A 21,249-nucleotide genomic window follows, 5' to 3' on the forward strand; every position below is an offset into this window, starting at 1 on the left:
TTTCCATTCAGATGCACAATTGGTATTCCAAGCTATACATGGATCTCAAGACTTGATAATTTTCCATTCTTTTGAGGCTTTTCAGACGTAAAAAATAATGGAGGTTTGCGCTGATATTTTGTACTGTAGTCAATCACTCTATAAAAAAGATTAATCTGGGGAAGTGCAGTAAGTTGTGTGCCAGGATTAATTACCCCAGCTCCCTACCCTAAGCACTAGAGCTTCTTACTTGTTGGATCTAATTCTGCCTCCAAAATAATTTTTGGAGCTGCATCCTCTACCCTGAAATCTTCAGTCACCAACTCTGTAACAGGTGGGGATCAAAACCCCTCACTTGAGTGGAGTGTGATGAGTCTCCCCTGTCTTGGGTGGTCATGTTTTCCCACAGGAGCTGTGCATTAGTGAGGGGGTAAAATCACCAGAGAAGTTGTCAGGAATGCAGTCTGGGTGAGCTGAGCAGGCTCCCAGCTTGGCAGAAATGTTGAGTTGCTCTTTGCACTTGAGATTGCTGAGTTTTCTGCAGATGCACATTCCCAGGTATACCCTGTAGGAAAGGCAGAGACAACTTCTGCTGGTCAGAGAGACTTTTACCTAAAACTGTGAGGCTGAAAATATCCCAGGTAGGTGTCTGAGTGAATTATAAATTAAATTTGAAGAACTTACACTATTAGTATTGTAGTGTTGAAATTACCTGCTCACTGTCTGCTTTATTCTTTGAAAATGACTTAAAAATGCTTTTGCAGAGCTCAAACACAAAACCAATCAGCCCCTTAGCTTTACCAAGATGCAGTTTGATACTATTAGAAGTAGTAACTCTTGATCTTTGTGTCATATTTCTGTGTATATGTACATATACAGAACAAGGCTCTATTTCACAGACATCTCTCTTCAGCCTCACAGCCCTCTATAATTTTTGAAAGCCTGGAGAAGAGCAAAGACCTCTACTAGATCCTCTCCACTGTTCTTGGAAAGCAGTTGTGTTTCACCACTATTTGCAAGATGGACAAAACTGAGCAAGCAGGTGGCCTGAATCACTCATCATTCTCCTGAAGTGAAACATCACTTGGGGCCCAAATCCTCCTGAGTCCCTCAGCTCTCTGTGGCCACACCAGGGGTCACTCATTGGAGCCAAATAAATGCTCCAGACATAATGTTTTGTAGAAAAGGGATCAGGGTGACCCCATGCAAAACTGCATGTCTGTGTTTACTTATTCCATCTGTGCTTTTTTATGAGTTTAGTTATTTTTAAATGCAGATTTTCCCAGCTCTTGTTTTGTTCTCCTTTAGAGCACTGACAAAGAGATTATTGAAACTTCAACAAAATTGTTTTATGGTCTTTAGAAATTGTGCCATTTCTCAAATCTGAATAATATTTAAAAAAGTAGTTCTCTTCAACAGACTATAACTGTGGAGAAAAATACATCAGAAGATGAAACACAGCAGAAGATGCTTGGGGGAGGTAAGACACCATATTGTAGAGTTCAATGAAAAGACAATAAAGAATTTTCTTTAGCCAAAGAAATCCCACCGTTAATACTCAATTGAATAAACACTAAATGAAATCTGAGTGGAATTTTTCAAGGGTGCTCAATATTGACTTAACTCTGCCTTTATTCACCCAGAAGAGGAGCAATCAGCAATGTCAGTGAGGGCAAAGCCTGGCCAGCAAAGCCTCCTGCCTGAGGCTGAGAGGAAGGCAAGGAGGGAAGGATCCATTCCTGCAAAGAACCTGCTCAGGATATTGGCAGCCCTCAGCATCAGATATTCACAAGTCATCTGCTCATAACTGAGGAAAACACAGATATATTCATTTTTTTTGCTGCTCTTGCCTACCGTGTTCCTCCTCACCTACCCTGCACCTCTTAACACATGGGGACAATCACCTTGCTGATGTCCAACCCATCTCCACACTGCCCAAATGCTCCCAGTAGCTGGGAGTGTGACCTGCTGCAGCAAGACTCTGGAAACTTTACAGCACTTCTAATCTTATATGAGGTACATATGTTCAAATATTACCACTCCTGGGACCAGAGTTGCTCCTGCCTCACATATTTCATTCCCTTTGATGCACAAGAGAGTCCCTGCACTGGGAGAAGCCATCCCCATGCTCCCTGATTTCTCCCGTGCTGTTTCTTTGTGTATATTTGATTCCTTCTTTAAGGAGGGCCTTGAACAATGAGGAGCAGACAGTTCAGCACTCTTCATCTGTATTCTCCTGCTTGGAACCTCGAGGAGGAAATATATGTGTTAATTGTGGCTTTTCATCTGCAGGCACCATGAATTTCAGAACACAACTTTGTGATATTTTCGCCTTAAACTGTAATGATAAATACAGGAATATGATGTGTATGTGCACACACAGGGAAGATGAGACAGTGTTTGTTCTGGGATGCAAAAAGCTGTAGTTTCTAGCCTTGACTTGGATAATCATAGCTTTTTTTGAAATTATTTATATTACAGTCTTTCAATGAGTTATAAAAGAGAAACATACAGAGACACACACTACCCTACTTTTACATATTCATAAATGTATTTTTGAGCATTTAAGCCTTGATAGTGCCATGGCTGTCAGACAAAATAACTGCATGAATGACCTTGAAAGCAATAAAATAAGAGGTGATAAATACAAAATGAGGCTAGGTCAGCAGCACACCTGCCTGCAATGCAGGCAAAAGGCATTGCTGACTGCTCCTCGATTTTGCTGAGTAACCCACACTTTCCTCTGGAGGTGGAGCACAGCATCAGGCATGATGAAATTCCTGTGAATCCCTCCTTCCTTTCTGGGTGAGAGCTGAGGATAAGCCTTTAGGTGGAGCTCACTTACCACTGCTTTTCCTGCTGGACACAGCTGGGCTGGGCCAGCCCTGCAAGGAGAGAAAGCAGAAATAATCTCCTGATTTTCACAGCTCAGGTTAATAGCCAGGCTCTTCAGAAGCTAAAAAATGAGATTGGAGGTGTTGTGTGCACAGGAGCACAGGACATGGGATGCACCCAGCACATTTCACTGGATGGCTGGAGAAGGCTGCCCTGGGCTGTTGGACAGGGAGGGCAGACTCTGTGACTGGGACAGGAGGGCAGGATTTGTGCTCAGCATAGGGAATCACTGCAAAGTGTGTGGCTCCTAATTCCCCCACCCTTTCTGTGACATCTGGCGTGCTGGAGAGCAGTAGCAGGAATAAGTGGAAGTAAGATCTGTGCTAGCAGCAAACCCCACATCAGCTGGGGACTGCAATTAGTCACATTTTGTCTAACAAAGCCAAGCTTGTAAAGGCCCATATACCTGTAAAACTGTAAAAAGTAAAACTGGTAGCACACTGTAAAAGTGCTACCAGGCATCACAGCCAGGGCCTGTGTCAGCTTAGGAGGATGAAGAATGAGAGTATCCGTGGTAGCATCAGGGGAAAGCTCCAGACTGCAGTAGGGGACAGGAATGGTCCTTAAACCTGCAAAATCTGAAAAGGCCAAATCATTTCATTCCACTTTTCTTACACATGAAGCTGCCAGCAACGTCACACCCTACTCACAGAAAATCATGACACGACCTCAAATTTTGCCTACCATGTTTTTACACTGTCTTGGTTTGGAAAGACAAGTGTCTGCTAAGGGAAGCAGGAGCCTGCCCTGATATGGGAAAATGTAAACCCTCTTCCTCCAATTTATTATAAATTTTGAAATTAAGGGGGCTCTCAGGCAAAAATATGGGAGTAGGAATAACAGTTCTTTAGAAAGGGAAAAAATAAAAAGATAAAAAAAACCAATGCAGTACACTAGAACAACACTGACAGAGTCAGAACCCAACCTGACACTCTGTGGGGTGTTGGCAGTAGTCCCATTGTAATTGTGGCTGCAGTCCTCCTGGAGTTTCAGGTGTGGTTCTGCTGGAGCAGGGATCCTGTAGAAAGTTGCATTCTTCCTCTGAAGATCCAGGGGAAGAGGCAGCTGCTGTTCCTCTGGGAATCCGGTGGAGAAGCTGTGCTGGTGTTCCAGAACCTCCAGATTATATCCAGGTAGGAATGCTCAGCTCCTACCTCTGGGATCACATCTCCCAATGGGATGCTCTAGTTCTTATGAGCCATGCAGGGACATTCAATAGTCTGTTATCGGCAGATGTTCGCCCCAAGGGAGGAGTGGGTGTGGAAGAGATAAGGAAAACTGCCCACTGAACAGAAGACAATTGCCATCCAGATGGCAAAGAGAACAATTTGCTTGGCAATCCAGGACATACACCCAAGGGTTTCCTGGGGTAAGCAGATGTTTGGGACAGCAAACTGATACAGAAGCAACTTTACACTGAGGGATCCTGCTGGCAGCTGTGGGATAGTGAGGCTCTTGCATGGGTATCACAGAGTCATCAGGAAATGCTACTTTTCTTTTTGCTTTTTTTGTGCCTGCTTGTTTCAGTTGGATTCTCATAACTTTCTCATCTTTTTCTCTGCTTGTGCAGGAAGTACAAGTCCCATCTTGTACCCCCCAACAACCTGAAGGTTCTGAAGATCTGTGAAAAAGCAAACTGTTTAGTAACATTTCCCATAAAGACTTGGTCAGATGGAACTACATGTGTGCCAAAAGTTCTTCACTATTTTGTGATCTCTCACAATCAGCACCCTGACCTCCTTCTCATGTACTCAAGAGAAGATGTTTTGAAAGGAATCCATTTACAAGGGAAACAAATTTTAACAGAATGCTTCTCATTCTGTCACTACTTTACTTTTCTCCCCAGTCCCTTGTTTTTTTTACAGGATAATGCCTAATTAATATACCTGTAAGCAACATTAGTAATTTAAGATTATCCCTTAGCTCAGTCAGGATGATTCACCACCCTTTTCACATTACAGATCACTACCCATCACTGTAAACATCTATTGAGATCAGCAATAACAAATCCCAGTGCTGCAGCATTACTCCAGCTTGCACTGTAAATATTATCCTTTCTCTGGCTTTCTTCTACACTTTAAAAATGTTCAGCAAAACTTGACTAGAACATCCTGCTAGCACGTTATCCTGTGTGTTACACAGAATTTAGCAGGCAGGATATGGCTCTTGAATTAAGGGGCCCAGAATCAGGCCTGTGTTTGACCTCCTACTGCAAGTGGAGAGGATGCAGGTGAGACAACTGAGCCTAAAGTCCACTCACCTGAGCAGACATTCAGTGTGTATCTCTGGGTGAGCTGAGTAGCCTTTTAGACTGGTTGTTCTGACCAGATGCTTGGGTCTATAACAGGAAATTAGACACCTATTGCAGAGGTAGACATATCCTCTCCAGTTGTTATCTTCAAGCCGAATCAACCTATTTCTTTCTTAAAAAAAAAAAAGGAAAAAAAAGGAGGAATAATTCCATCATTCTAATCTATTATCTTACTATCATTCTTATAGCCACAGAAAGCAGATCAATATACAGTACAGAAAAAAAAAGGAGAATTTTTACTCAAAGAACTGAGATCCATGCACAGCCATACAGCAGCTGTGGAGATCAATAGGAATCACAGAGATGCTGTTAATGTAGTCTCTCTGTTGATATCCTCACAAATATGATGAGGAAACATGGTCTAGATGGATTGTTCTGAGAGGTAACACGTACAGCACCTACCAGGAGTAGCTACTCACAAACACTGTCCAAGTGTGAGATTTTTGAGGCCCCTCACATTTCCACTGCTGACTGAGATGATGGAATAGAGAGGATGCCTTTGGTATTTGCATGTGGCATTAAGCAGGAGGGGCTGCAAGTACAAATTAGTATTCAAAGCAATCCTGACAAATGCAAGGCACTGCCTAAAGCAAACAGAAGGGAAACCTGAAAGATGCAGCGAGACAGAAAGAATAATCAGCAGTACAAATACAAACCTTCTCCAGGAGGAGATATGGGGATTATGGTGGGTCACAGCAGAGCATAAGTCAACATTATGTTGTTATGTGAAAGCTAAATGCAATGCTAGGCAGCACTGTGAGGTACCTGAAGCAAACCTTCCACTTTATTCAGTGTTAGTGACGCTTCTACCAGATTAGTGAGATCAATTTCAAGCTCAAAAAAGATGTTCACTGACTGGGGGAAAGTAAAGAGGAGAGAAATTCAAATAATCAGGGGGCAGGAAAACACTGTCTGCAAGAAAGAATTGAAGGAAACGGGCTGTACAGCCTAGAGAAGAGAAGCATAAGGGAAAAATCTGTTGAAAATATTAACATAAGCAGCTGCAGGGATGAAATTCACAGTATCCATAATGAAAGAAACATTCTTGCACAGAAAACACGGAAATACAGTAGGTGGCTGTTAAGACACACCCTTAGGTGCCTTTAAGAAGCTTATTTAGGTATAGCCAATCCTGCCTCCAGATGGTGCAGTTAATTAAATGATCTCCTCAGGTTTCTTTCTATGCCCTGGTGTGTAACAATGCCTCATGACCATTTTGTCACAATATCTTTCTTTAGGGAAAGCTCAAGATGCAAGACCTCCAAGGAGAGGGTTAAAAAAAAAAGCGTTAAAACAATTTTGCCACTAAACTAAGCAGAGGAACTCAAGGATTGTGTCCTTGGTGGAGGGGCAGCTGCAGAAAAATTACAGCAACAGGACTCTGATTGGGAAGCAGAAAAGGAGAATCACTTGCAAGTGATTCTTGAAACTGAGCTAAAAAGACAGGAGAGCTACAGTATTTAGAAAAAGTAAATAAACTGTGAATTTGTTTCACACAGCAGGGCAACACTTGGCACACTAAAGTGTAGGCCCAGGTACCCTATTTTTTCTGACTGTTGTTTGGCCAGAGAAAATCTAGCTCTGGTTTGCAGCTGTGAGCATGAACTCTCTGAGATAGACTGAACTCATAGTTGTTGGAACTCTGGATGCTGAGAATTTTAAACTTTCTGTGCTGAAAGGCACAGACCCACAAGAAAGAACTGCATTTGACCTGAGGCTGTGGAGAAGACTTTAAAAATGGATTGATAGCACTGGGATTATGGTTGTGTAGTTGGTTAGAAGTGTGTAACATCACAGGGTGGAAAACTAAGAGTTTGGGGGTTTAGAATATAGAAATAAATATGAAGCAAAATGAAGGTTTTAGGGTGGAGGCACGTTGCTCTTCTTTACCTCCTTTTTCCTTCTTCTTCATGGGTTTGGGTGATTTGTAATTGGGCAGAAAAGTCCCCATTGTGGGGTTTGAGTGATCAGTTATCGGGTTAAAAGGGAAAATAATCTAAGTGTCCTTTCTTAATTGGATAGTTTAGCCTTAAAAGACCTTGTAAGAAGTTAACCATTTTCTGCCTTGCTAATGAAAAGCTGCTGAACTCATGGTTGTCAGACTTTTTTACTGATAAGAAATAATAAACACCTGAGTCTGAACATGAACTACCATCTCAAATGCCTTCAATCCAGACCCAGAGAAACTGATATATAATGTTGAAGATGCCTCTCTACTTGTGCTTTTACTCCCTTTTCCCCCAGTTTTTCTTTCCAGGAGTGATGATTCTAAACAGCTGTGCCACTGGTCTGAAGTACAGACCATAGGAGGCTTAGGCTTTATAGCTGTGAAGCTATATAGGAGAGTGGATGCTCAAAAACCAGGGGAAAAGGTGTTTCGAAACCTCACAAAACAGTCCAAGAGAAAATATTTTAGGGAAGAAGGTAGTGGTGAGAGTAGAGAACTACAAAGAAACAAATTAATTAATTAGAAAAAAAAAAGAGAAAAAAGAGGCAAATTCTGGTTCCATAGGGAGCAGCACAGGGAGCTACACCCCCAGAGCAGCCCTGTGGGGGTGACTGAGGTCTCTGCTGAAGGCAAAGAGCCAAGGATAAGTGTTTCCCTGGGTGTATGCCCCTGCTAAAGCACTGTAGCTCTGATATCCCACATCAGGAGGGTTCTGACTTCTGGTATTGCACCCTCACCTTTTACTGGCCTGTAATGACTCCTCAGACTCAGAGATGACATCCAGGATGAGTTGTTCCATCACCTTCCTGGGCATGAAGGTGAAGCTGATGGCTTTGTGGTTTCCTGGGTGCTCCTTGCTGCCCTTTTTGAAGACAGGAGTGATGGTGACTTTTCCCCAGAGCTCAGGCCCCTCTCCTGGGGGATCACCATCCCTGAGCTGTGGGCAGTGCTCCCTGTGCCAGGGGCAGGAGTGGAGATTTGCCCTGGCCAGGGCTAGAGCCTTCAGAATTCAGAATGAGATTATTTGGTGGCCAACAAGCAACACCATTATCAGGTCCTTGTCCAGAATGCACTTTACGGTTGGTGGAATGATGAAGGCAGGCTATGAATGTTAGAAACTGTTTTTTAGAAATTGTACGGTTCCTGTCCATTACAGCACATAAACAGCTGGACTTGATGATCATAAAAGGTCTTTTTCAACCTAAATGATTCTATGATTACCTAGACTTAGTCATTTGGAGAAGAATTATCATGAATGCTTGGAGAAGAATTATCATGAATGCATAAATCCATCTTAAAATATAAACCTCAGAAACAGGTTCCAATGTCCCCAAGTTTAAGAAAGTCCTCAAATCCACAAGTGGCCACATAGGATTTGCTGCTTGCCTGCAAGATTATCCTGAGTCTGTGGAACGATAGAATGATTTGGGTTGGAAAGGACTTTAAATTTCCACCTCCCTGTGCCTGGCATTATTAGAGCATGTCCTATTCACAGACATGGCAGAACAGCCATGCCTGTTTCTGAAGGTGTTGCTCAGCTCTCATCTGGAGCCCAGGACACCTTGCATGGGCTGTTTCATCAATACTTTTCAGAGGGGAGGGAAGACAAATTACAGCTACTCCTAATGAAGAAATCAATCAACACTGAACAGCTGTCATGACAATATTCCACATCTGGATCAATTAAATGTCACTACCTGCACTCCTCTACAGAACCTGTAGAGGTGTCAGTACTTGTGTTCCTGCCACCATAAAATCTTTCATAAATCAGCTTTACCTCCATCACCCTGTGTGGTGGTCACTGCCAAAGTCCTGTACATCTGCCACCTCCTCCTCAGGAGCAGCAAACCACAGTGGATGTAGGCTCAGCAGCACTGCCATGTCACCACTAGATGACAAACAAGACAACAAAATTTCACAATTAGAAGACATGATTGCAGTTTACAAGGAATTGCACAAAGGGAAACCAGCTGTGGAAAATTCCAGACAATAACTTGGGAGAGAAAAGCCAAACTTTTAGGCAGAACAGAGTTCCCTGGAAAGAGCCTGTTGTGGTTTAAGGCATGGCCCTCCACCAACACAGGGCTCATATGAAGCCTGCATGGGTTTAAAGGTCAATTTATTTCTGACCTTTTCATCAGCATGAGGAAATACAGGCACTACTGGCCAGCCCAGTTTGCAGAGGTGCTGAACCTGGAAGAGGGTTTTATGCGTTGTGATCTCCAGGAGCTGTGCTATTCCATGAACCTAGAATAGGGTTTTATGCACAGTGATCTCCAGGAGCTGTGCTATTCCTCTTGTTCAGGGGAAAGCTGTACCTGCTTCTCAAGGGAATGATATCTTATAATGCAGCCAGTGTTCATGGGCATGTGGCTATTTTAGTTTAAAGGTGCAGGGACATCAAAGTATCTAATTTCAGAATATCTTCCTTCATTAAGCAGACCTCATGGTTATATAATGTGCAGTCCCAGACCCTCATATGAAAATGTCAGGATTTTTTTTTTTCAGAAATACAAAATACCACATATATTTGCTAATTAATCATAGTGTGTTTACTTTGATTATGTCTACTATTTTCATTGGTCATTCAATCCCAGGTGAAATGCTGACTTTTCTAATGAACTCAAGGCATTTGAAATCACTAACCAATATTCAAAAGGCCAGCTCTTTCTGGTGTTGTCTATGCACATTCTTCAGGTATGAAAGTATGCAAATACACATGGCTTATTAAAATCTTACCTCAGTGCTAAGGCACTTATGACTGTGAATTCAAAGGACTTGACTGACAGAACTGCTTCAATTGCTTCACTTGACTAACATAGATTAAAAGTCATATTTAATTGTCAGAAGAATTCTTAGATGAGATATTTCTTGTACCTTTGCCCAGGTATTTCTGAACAGGTACCAGTTCCAGAAAGCACTGTGACTTAGACAAATGTCGGTCACCGTTACATTTTCTGAAAAATCCCTTTGCCCAGGATTCTTCTCCTGGGAAGCTGAGAAGCCTCAGAGACAAAGGAAAACAATATTATCTCATTTATTTCTCCTGTGTTTTGATGCTTTGGAATGTGTCTGGAGATTGTTTACCCACAGGTGGTTGTTTCATTGGATTCTGATGAGAATTGTTTTGACTTAATGACCAATTGGGGCCAAGCTGTGTCAAACTCTGAAGAGAGAGTCACAAGTTTTCATTAGTATCTTCTAGCCTTCTATAAGTATCTTTTCTCTATTCTTTAGTATAGTTTAGTATAGTATTAATTAATATAATATAGATCATAAAATAATAAAATAGTAACAATAAATAATAAAATAATAATAATAAATTAGCCTTATGAAAGCATGGAGTCAGATTCATCATTCCTTCCTTCCTTGGGCCCCAGAAAACACAACAAATGTCTGTCTGCTTGCACATATTAAGGTTCTTTTCATTTAAAATCATACTGAAAAGCAAACCAGCTTTTTGCACACCAAATTGTTTTAGAATAGCAATAAAAACCATAACAGGCTTTCAGAAGGCAGTCCCTGACACAGCAGGATTCTCTCCACTGACCCTTGACAGTGACCAGAACAAGATTGCAAAACACATCAGTGATCTGCAACGTGTCAAGCAAAAACACGTGGCAGAAGCAGCAGACAAACCAGCCTCTCCACCATGGTCTGCAAGACTAAAAACACCCAAGAGTGAAACTTATTTTGTGACCTATCTCCAAACTGGTGGAAACAGAGTGGATGAATCACCCCTCAGCTGAACAAACCACAAGTACAGAGCAGTAAGGAGAGTCACTGTTCTCAGCAAAATGCCACAGCATTTTCCCCAACCACTGTGCTTATGTTGCAGATACACACAGGGAATGGGAGCAAAGTCTGAAGAGTTCAGTCTCACACAACAAAAGGAGAGAATGCCAATAATGTGGAACCAGAAGCAAATAATGCAAACCAAGACAGACCAAAAGGATGTTAGGGGAGCAGGCAAGGTTTCAAAAAGAGTACAGACACAAATCAGTGCATGGTCTGACCCCAGGGCATCATTTGGAGTTTTGATGGAACATTAGACAATCGTGGGGTTCTTGGGGCTGTTTTTTGCAGGGCCAGGAGTTGGACTTTGATGACCCTTGTGGGTCCCATCCAACTCAGGATATTCTACAATTCTAAGATTTAAAGTAAAACAGTGTCTGAACTAGGAAAGTGGATGGAAATGGCCCTGCAGAGTACCCTCCTGCTGAGAGCCTGCACACAAAGATTTACAAATTCCTGACACATCTCCATCAGGTATCAACCATTCCCTAGACTGGCATGAGGGAAAGCCATGGCCACTGCCTGCAGAAAGGAGTCAGTCAGAAAAATGCACACAGTGGCTCAGGACCAAGACTTTAATCCCAGCAGAGGAAATGCAGAAAGTTCACCTTGATTTCTTTTATTTTTGCCATCTACCATGAAATGACAATTGCCAGAAGATGAAGGATCTCTGCAATCCTTCTCCCAAGCCTGAGGACAGTAGAGTAAGGTATTTAAACATGAAAAGCTTGTGTTTTCACATTTCAACCCAGATGGTTGATATTCTAGATCCTAGGTGATATTCTAGGATCTATCTAATATTCTAGGATCTATCTAATCATATCACCTATCATTTTAGGTGATATACTGGATCCTAGGTGATATTCTAGATTCTAGGTGATATTCCTGTTCAAGGATCTAGCTCATGAAGACAGAGCCAGGACCAGCTGAGGTCTTTAAATAAAATAGTCAAAGTTGCCCTTGGCCCTGGCAATTCCATTCAATGCAGTCATCAGCAACAACAAACTATATATTCTTGAGAAATGGGACAAAACAAAGGGCCCTGGTGCTGTCTGGCTTCTTGATCACATCTGTAAAGTAGCAGCACTTTAAAATGCCCTGTTTGGTACTGATCATCTCCTCTAAAATCTGCTATTTGTAAAATACAACCACAGTAACACTAACTACGTGCTGGATACCTCATGAAACCAAAATACTGATCATGAGAAATGTGAGAGAAGATTGAACAATATTTAAATTTGAAAACTGTTGTTCAGTGTCTGCATGGACAGTAGTTAAAATTCTGATGTATCCAAACTCATTTTTATTACATTGATACTAGAAGATTGGCTTCAACAGGAGATGTGTAAACATAAAATGAATACAGCAGCCTCATTTTGCAGAAAACAAAGAGTCTTATGTGTGATCCTAGCTGCCAAACACAGAAATGCTAATATAAACAAAGCTCCATTGCAAGTTTAGCTTATCAAAATAACCAAGCACTTCAAAAGGAGACACCTACAGAATGGACGACAATAAGCAAAGATAGCCCTAAATACTTTAAGAGACTAAAAATAGCATGAATATGAAAAGCCCTGCTTATTGTCAGATCCAGAATCTGTGAATTTTAAACTGTTGTACATCTAGTAAGAGGATACATATGCAATTTTAAAATTGTTTAGAGGAGGTTTGCGTTTATGGAAATGAGTTAAAGGAAGAAGTATACAAGGAAAATTTGATGAGGAGCTGGAATTTGGAATTTATAGGGTAATTAAAGATTTTAGATGAAGTTTACACCTTGTCATGGTTTGAGCCTGGCACAGAGCCAGTGCCCCCATGAAAATGCCCTCACCCTGGTGTCTGCTGTGAGATGTGACCAGGAATAAGCAAAACAGGCTCCAGCTTAAACATAAAGAACACTTTATTACCTAAACTACAGGAAAATAGGGAAAAACTATAAGGAAAAGAAAAAAAAATTGAAAACCTTACAAGAAACCACTTTCCTCCTCCCCACTACCTGACTTTCCCAATCCGATACATTCTCCCAAATCACCAACTGCCCAGCCTGGCACCACACTTTAGTATACTCAAACTTCAGTTCATGAAGAGGAGAGGAGTCCTTCTTGTTCCATAGGCTTCCCCTGGAAACACACTGAAACCTCGTGTGCTTCCATGTCACTCGGCACCGCCCGGAAAAAAGTCCTTTTGCCGCTTGTGACATCTTCCTTCCATGCCCAGTGCTCTCACCACCGCGCATGGATCAGAGCTGCTTTTAGGGTTGTCTTTCAAGGATGCCTTGTCTCACTCCAAAAAGGCACAGTCTCTGCTTTGGGACATCTGTCCCCCCCATATTTTTCCAACCCCCTGGGGCCGGGGGGTCCTCACGATGAACCCTCCTGGTTCTGAGCCACTGCTTCCCCCTAAATGCAGTCTCTGTGTCACAGGAACAAACTGAGTCCATGGCCACAAGAAAAGTCCAGCCAAAAGGCCACTCCAAATCATCTCTCCCCATTCAATCATCTCCACGTTCTTCGGGCCAGGTCCTTGTCTCATCTCATCTCTTATCTCCCTTCTTATTCAGCTTCGAGGAGGATTAGCATTTTTGCAAGGCCCCAATCATGAAAGAAAGGGGTTAAAACTTTCAGTCTCTGTCTGTCCCGGAGCTGCGGCACTCCCACACACGCTGCTGCTCCGGCCGGGCACTCTTCCCCCCCCTTCTCCTCCTGGGCCGGCTGCTATCACATTCGGTGTCGCCGGCTCTCTCTCTCCCTCCTGGGGGGGGATGGCTGCCCGAGGGCTGACTCCCTGGGATCTTCCACCCTTCCATCCTCGAGGGCCTCCTCACCTCCCATCTCTGTCCAGGCCCAGGGCCCAGGGCCTACCACGTGGCTGCCCCTCCCCCGCCCAGCAGAAGCGGCTGGACAGGGGAGGGAGATCTGACTTCTTCGCCTCGACGTCCCAAGAGGACCTCCCGGGGCCAGAGCCCTGCTTTTTAACCCCTGTGTATTCTCGGAGGTGTGTCCAAACCCCACTGGCTACACCAGGTGCCAGTCTCAAACTCAGAACATTCATTGGTTTGACCAGGAAGAAGTGGAATTCTGGGAAGCTGTGGTCAAACCACCACACACCTGAAAAGAATGAAAACTGTATATAGAATAAAAAATATAACATGTGCATGGAAAATCTAAACCAAACCTCAGAGAATGGGATCAAGCCCTGACCTCAGAAGATTTAGCATGGAAAGATTTGGATTAAAATTAGCACTTGGCAATCCTGGGATTTGGAGCGTTTAGAAAACACAGAGTGCAAAGGGCAACTAAAAGATAAAATCTTGATTCTGGTCCAGCACAGAGCTTTTGTCTGTGGCTGCATAAAATCTGTGCAATGGCATTAAAAATGTGCAAGGCTCCATCCTTCCCATGCTAAAAGGTCCTTTGAGCCCACCCAGGAAGGTGTTTCAGCTTTGTCCCAGGGTACTGAGGATAAGCAAGATAACACAGAATTTTGCAAGGTCTCCAACCTTCCTGGAGAAGCAAGGAGCCAGGTCATCTTGACAGCAGCCTCCTGCTGCTTCTCAGGAGCAAATATCCTATGGTTTGTACAGAGTAAATCCAGTGGTAAATTTCCAGGGAAGCTTTGTGTTGGTTTCTCCATTTCTCCTAGGGTAGGAGTATTAGATACACTTCTGTCACCTTCACTGGAGAGCTGTATGAGCAGCTCTTTGCTCCCCAGGCACATTCCTGGGGTGGGATTGAGTTCACTGGTTGTAATCATCTCAAAGTTTATTTAGCCCAGGTCAGTCAAATGTCCTTTGAGGGAGCCAGGAACCTCAGGAGGAAACTCGTCCTGCCTGTCTTGATTAACTACTCTAGCACAGTACAAATCAGTCTCTAGAACTACCTGTCCCTCCCATGGCCCAGAGAAGGGATCTTGAGAGCCAGTGCAAATGAGCAGCATAAGATGAAATAAATCCCTGTCACCATCATATTTTCTGAAAAATCCCTTCACTAGGATTTCTTCTCCTGGGAAGCTAAGAAGCCTCAGAGAAAAATGAAAACAATAATTATCTGATTAGCTTCTCCTGTGTTTTGCTGCTTTGGAATTTGGTCTGGACATTGTTTACCAACTGGTCATTGTTTGATTGGTTTCATGTGAATTGTTTTGACTTAATGACCAATCAAGGTCCAGCTGTGTTGAGGCACTGGAGAGAGAGCCACGAGTTTTTAATTAGTATCTTGTTAAGCCTTCTCTAAGTATCCTTTCTGTATTCTTTAGTATAGTTTTAGTATAATAATATAATATAATATAATATAATATAATATAATATAATATAATATAATATAATATAATATAATATAATATAATATAATATAATATAATATAATATAATATAATATAATATAATATAATATATAATATTTGCCTTCTAACAACATGGAGTCAGATTCATAATTTCCTTCCTGCCATGGGGGACCCCAAAAATACCACAAATCTCATCTGTACAAAAAATAATATCTTTACCTTCTCCTCCTTAAATTTAAATTTTTTCACTAGCAAGCATATTTCCTTATCTATTTCCAGGGCTTTTCACTGAAGCCCTTCCAATTTATATAGGCCCATCTTGGATTGTGGAAATGTGCAGGGAACAACATCCCCCCATTATTCACAGCAGCATTGCCGTGCACACACATTGTAACACCAGATACATGCACAATAACCTCCTTATCAATACATGATAGCCTGGGTCCTGCTGTTCATTACTTTAATTCTTTCCCAAGTTTGCACTGTAGGAGCTTCTGGAATATCTTCCTATGTGTTTTTTTTTCCTTCAGGGTAACATGAGGTTGGCTACTGATGATGGGCTATTTCACCACAGCTAAAAATTAGAGAGTGAGGCAGAAGAAACATGGTGGGGGAAAGATAAAGAGAATGAGGAACCAGAGGACTGCAAACCTAGGAGCTTCTTTTGACTCCCATAAAGGTGAAATAAGCCAGCAATGAATTAATAATGAAGGCTGGTAGTGGACAGACTGGAAGGGGGATATCTTTCAAGTGACAGATGGGAACAGTGTGCTGTGACTTCCAAAGATGCAAAACAGCAGGACCATCATGATCAGGGGAAAATAAAATGTCACCGGCCATTATTCACAAGAAAACATTTGGCATGAGTCAGATGCATAACTTGTCTCTTCAGGAACTCTTCAGATTAGGTTATTGGTTGATTTTTTTGTTAGAAAGTGAAATGACATCATAAATTTTTTTGTTAAAAAATGAAAGTGTTCCATTTCCTATGCATTCTGAGGCCTGCTGGTGCATTTGCACAGGACATTGTCTGTTTAGAGGTAGGAGATGCAACGTCACTGTTCTCATCTGCTTAGCATCTTTAGGTTTTGCTCACCTAATTCAACAGAAAAAGAACTGAGCTCAAAGAGATTCTAAACAAGGGTCAGTAAAAAAAAAAAAGGTATTACATAGCAAAGACTGTTGGGTTTAAGTTCAGAACATGTTTTGTGGTCACTACTTTAAAAACACTGATTATTTTTGAGCAACACCCTTTGATTAAGTCTGTCCTTAAGTCTGTCTCTGTCTGAAGTAGCAATATGGTACCTTCTAAGGTACTTTAACTTTTGCAACTCCTTTACATAAAACCTTGCTTTCCATTCTGTCCTTATCCTTGCCTGTGGGCCCATTACCCAGGAATTCTGCAGGGCAGGAACTGACATTGCACATGAACAAATGCAAAGTGTCTTTACAAACTGGGACAAGTCCCCATCACAGATGCCATGGCAGTGCCAAGCACCTCTGCATGCAGGTATTCATGCTAATAACAATGGTGAACACCACCACAAACCTGAAAATGGATTTCTTTCAGAGGAAAATTTTGCAAAAAAAGAGAAGCAATAGGAAATTGGATCAGCCTAAACTGTAGCTAATTGTCAGGAAGAGATTAGCACTGTGCAAGGATGAGCTTGACATTGGGGAATTAATTTTTGATAGTTTAAGGGTTTTCCCCTGCTTTTTCTTTGTTGGTTATATTAGTAAGTATGCATATATTTGCGTGATTACCATTATTGTTTTTAATCTTTCCATCAGAATGGTGGTTACAGTCACAGATTTGTAAAAAGTGGGCTCATTAGGATAAACAGATGGAAAAGAAACCAGAGTAGGATATCTGGAGTGCTTTGAGACATCACATCAGTTTTCTTCCGCTCCTTCCTGGGGTTTCATTACACAAGCAGCCTTGATGAATGGCTTCTCTGTGAGATCTAATGAGGGCACATGTGACTGACTCCTTGTTGTGTTACAGCCTATATGGCCTCCCTCCACTGAATGGGAGGCTGCCTCTACACCCTTCGGACCAGGAAGATCCTTAAATCCACACAGACAGATGATAATAAAAAGAAAGCTAAAATTATTTTGTTCTAAAACCTTTGCACTCATATTAAGTAATTATGGCATCAGTAGGGACCTAATTTTGGGAGCTGCTCCTGCCTGGGGGTGGGAGAGGCCTGGGCTGCCACCCTCCCTTGGGGGTCCCCATGATCCCCATCCCCATCCCCAGGCCTGGCTGCATCAGGGCAGTGAGACCCTTGCTCTGTTCTTTTCTGTGTGTGCTCAGAATGTGAATGTTTACATTCACTCATTGCTTCTACTAATAGGCTTAATCTTGTAGTTTTTACATTTAATGATCAGTCCTACTTTGAGTGCAATCTGATTGATAAAATATTCAATTTTTGCTTATTAGCTCGAGGTGAATGTCAGGCTGTGTATGCTGGATTAAAACTCTTGGCTATTAACATTTACCCCTCCAGTCAGCATTCACTGCTAATCAAGATACATTTCAGTCTTGGCTGATGCCACTGTGGAGTGCAGGGACAGAGCAGACAACCTGCTGAGACACCTTGCAGCAGTTTCGGCTTAGTGGAAAGCCTGGCATGCAGCTTTTGCGCATTTAATTGTGCAGTATTTCAAAATCACTGGTGTGCTTTCACAATTTCTGCACTGATTGCATGAGGGAAATTTGAAGCTGTGTAAAATACCTGTTTAGCAAGGTATTTAACTCTCCCTGGCTTCTGCAACATCAGTATTCAGCAAGCACAAAGGCACTAAGCAGTAGAACAGCACGGCTTGGTTGCAGATGAGGGAGGTGTCAAGATGTTCACCCCTCCTTTGGAGGATCCTCCACTGTAAGGGGATACAGGATGGGTAAATGAAGGTGGTATAGAATGTAATTTTATCCCCTAAAGAGTTGCAGCTGCGCCAATTACTAAAGATTAGGAGCAGGCCTGATGTTAACAGGCCACAGCTGTAGCCAATAAGATGAGTGTTATAAAAGAGTGGATTGGTGGGAAGTGGAGTCAGTTGGCTGCTGTGAGGATAAGGAAGAGTCAGTGCCTAGAGGAGCTGCCTACAAGAAACATCAAGGCAGTACAAAACTCCAGCAATCTGGAACCCTTGCAATACAAGAACAACAAATGGTGACCCCCATGTGATTTGGGAGAAATGGCCCTGTGGATTTGGGGAAAAGGACTTGAATACTGAACTATTGGTGAAATATATCAATTGCAGTTATTAGTGTGTGTTAAATCTGAGTATAAAAGATTTTGAAGATAAATACTTTGTAAATGGAGAAAAGCTGCAGAACTGAACCAACACTCAGAAATATATATATTTGTACTGTAATATGTTTTCTGAACATCTCTATAACTATTGGTTCTGAATGAAATATATGAATATGTCACAGTGGTAATTTATTTGAATATGTACTTCTAGAAATGCTGCAACTCTGTAATTAAAAGAAAAAGGGGGAATTGTAGGGGGATACAGTATGGGTAAATGAAGGTGGTAGAGAATGTAGTTTTATCCCCTAAAGAGTTGCAGCTGAGCCAATTACAAAAGATTAGGAGCAGGCCTGATGTTAGGAGGCCACACCTGTAGCCAATAAGAGGAGTGTTATAAAAGAGTGGATTGGTTGGTTGAGGGGAATTGGAGTCACTTGGCTGCTGTGAGGACAAGGAAGAGGCAGTGCCTTGAGGAGCTGCCTACAAGAAACATCAAGGAGGTACAAAGCTCCAGCAATATGCAACCTTTGCAATGTAATGACAACAGAGCCTTTGCAGTATAATGGCAACACGCTCCTCCAGGGATGAAGGGCAAGCACCAGATTCACTGGGGGCCTGAGAGTACCAAGGCTCAGGGAATGCTCAGGGCATGTCAGGACAGTGGTGGAAAAGGGTGGGAGGAGGATGAACACCCAGGGATCACTGACAGGGATCTGGCATAGTGGGAGTTTGCATTCAGACCAGGAATTTAGAAGAATTCCTGGCTTCAATCACACCCCTGCCCCTGAAGCAGTGCTAATATCATCTGCAGGTAACAGAGGAATCCATTCTGATGCTTTGACTGTAGGTGATGTCAACATCCATTTACTTGCCAGCAGGAATTTTCAGAGATGTGAACCAGTTGTCCTGAAGAATTTTCCCCCTGAACATGTTGAAGAAAAACTGTAACACATAAACAACAAAGAACTGTTTGTTTTTTTTTTTTTTATGCACTACTATTTAAGGAGTAGAAACTGAGAGCATGTGTAATTTAAAAAGCTGAACAGTGGTTTTACCAGCCACTGACCAGACAGTGATGAATTACGTGCCTAAATTCTGCCTCTTACACTTTAAAAATGTGGAGATCTTTGGCTTTGACCCCTGCTCCATCAACTTTCCACTAAGTCCTCAAAATTTAGTCCCTGGCTGTCAGGACATTTTTTACCAGACACCATAGCCATTTAATTGCCATTAATTGTGCCATTTAATTGCCACAGTGTCAGAGAGCATAAGAAAATTTATGACAACAGTGTATTTTATCTCAGACAAGCTCTAGTCTGAAGTGAGGAAGTGTGGAGGCTCTCAGCTGCTGCGTTTTCACAGTAAGTTTGCTTTGCCTTTAACATCATGCATTCAAAGGATAATGAGCCAAAATCCAGGCACAACAGACTTCATCTATTTAATTAGTTAAACCACATGAAAGAAATAATGGGACCATAAAACCCAGAAACTGAATCTTAATGGGATTAGATGTGAGGGTTCCAGACCAAAAAAACCACCAAAAATCATCTTTATGCCATTAAAGAGACTTTATTAGAATTATTCTAATAAAGTCATTCTGCTCATACCTGTTGAAGACAGATACTTTTGGACTGGGATCTGTGTATAAAATTGTTATTAGGATCAGCAAAGGTGTATCCCAATATTTGAGGATCCTAAAGTGCTTGACAAGCATCACAACACTGCAAACAGAAAAGCAAAGAGGGGAAGGCAGAACCTGTTTAAATGTTCCATGGTGTGCTAACTTTTGTACTGGCTGGGGTTACCATCACACAGGGTGTAAACACTTCAGAAGCAGAAGCTACTGAGATGGAAAAAAAAGAACCTTTGAACCAGACTTATTGTAGGAGAGAAGAGGGAAAACACACCAACCTGGCTTTGGGAGAGGTTTGGCCTGCTCTAGACAGTGCTGGATTTATTCACTAGCAGGATTATATGATGTGTCCACGAACATACAGAAACAGACTTAATGACACAGATGTTTGTTCTGTTGCGTCTTAAGGATTTGTGCCCTTGAAGGATTTGTGCCTTCATAGGTCACCACATACCCTCAAATGCAGTAACACAGCCTTCTGTTTCAAACACACCTCTTAAAAATAAATAACAAAAGATATTGATTCTTAGAGGCACAAGAGAAAAATAGGAATCAGAAGAATCTCAGGAATACGTGTTATGCATTGGGAACACTAAGAGGTTGTGGCACCTGGCATTAAAAACATAAATATAACCATAGCTACCCTTGACAAGAGTCCATAAAATTACCCATTTCTGCTTTTAGACTAGTCTTCCCCAATTTTCAGTGTTTCGTATGGGATTTGAAATGTCTCTGCAAACATCATTTATGATAATTTGATAAATGTGTCCCTCTCAGGATAAAGAGGTCTTGGAGTTTGATTTAATCAGACAGCTTCTTTCAATCAGAGTAAGAATATGTATTTCTATCTTTATTCTATTTCCCATCCCTTTAATTTTCTTTCCTCCCTTTTTGCCTAAAAATGCAGGACTGTACCCACTGTAGTCAACATTTGTGACTTCCATCACAGATGCCCCTGTCTCTAAACCCCATAAACTCTCACTTGAGGTATTACGGAAAAGGGACAGGAAGCCCTCCCAGACTCTCTCTTATGGGCTGCTTTTTGCAATGTACAGCTCCAGGACATGGAGAATGACAGGAACTGAACAAGTGTCTGGCTCAGAGGATGTCCTGGAGCTGGGAACCTTCTGCCTGGAGCCTGCTGGGT

General features: G+C 42.1%; 1 long non-coding RNA gene across 1 annotated transcript; it reads left to right on the forward strand.

Annotated features, from left to right (window-relative positions):
• The first annotated feature begins 344 nt into the window (after nucleotides 1-344).
• On the forward strand, nucleotides 345-2,097 carry LOC135443359 (uncharacterized). The gene is made up of 3 exons (XR_010438996.1): nucleotides 345-620; nucleotides 1,399-1,459; nucleotides 1,623-2,097. It is a non-coding gene; the product is annotated as an uncharacterized LOC135443359 (long non-coding RNA).
• The last annotated feature ends 19,152 nt before the right edge of the window (nucleotides 2,098-21,249 follow it).

Source organism: Zonotrichia leucophrys, chromosome 1, assembly GCF_028769735.1.
Source record: "Zonotrichia leucophrys gambelii isolate GWCS_2022_RI chromosome 1, RI_Zleu_2.0, whole genome shotgun sequence".
Taxonomy (NCBI): Eukaryota; Metazoa; Chordata; class Aves; order Passeriformes; family Passerellidae; genus Zonotrichia; species Zonotrichia leucophrys.